We start from the raw sequence: 614 nt of genomic DNA, 5'->3' as shown, positions 1-614 counted from the left end.
GGAAGTCAATTACCTTGGTAGATTGTGCAGCTGGGGTGGTGCTAGTATTAAAGAATCTGCCAATGCAGGAGATTAAAGAAACAACGGGTTCTAATCCCTGGATCAGGAAGATCCCCTGGAGAAGGAAATGGCAACACACTCCAGTATTCTTGCCTGGAGAATCCCATGAGCAGAGGAGCCCAGAGGGCTACAGTCCATGGGGTCGCAAAGAGTCGGGCACGATTACAGCGGCTTAACACAGGGTGATGTAAGGTAAATTCATTAACTTGTAAAACCCCAGTTTTCTACTCCGGAAAATGGACAAGTTCCTATCTCCTTCCCAAAGCTTTGTGAATATTTACGAGGATGTAATTTGGGAAGTGCCCAGACCCTCGCGCAGTACTGGCACAGGGCTTTATAAGATCACCCGAAGAACAAGCGGTCCTTTCCCCTCCAGCTTCCCCTTCGGTCGCCGCGGGCAGAGGGGCGGGGAGGAGACCGAGGGTAGGGGCTGGAGGGCTGGCATCCGTCGGGCCCGCCCAGCGGAGGACCGCGCAGACCCGCCCGGGGCCTGGCCGTAGCAACTCCGGACGCGGCGGGGGCGGAGCAGGCGAGTGGAGCCTCCTCCCGGCGGC

The sequence above is a fragment of the Ovis aries genome, chromosome 1 (assembly GCF_016772045.2).
Source record: "Ovis aries strain OAR_USU_Benz2616 breed Rambouillet chromosome 1, ARS-UI_Ramb_v3.0, whole genome shotgun sequence".
NCBI classification, from domain to species: domain Eukaryota; kingdom Metazoa; phylum Chordata; class Mammalia; order Artiodactyla; family Bovidae; genus Ovis; species Ovis aries.
This window is presented reverse-complemented; position numbering follows the sequence as displayed.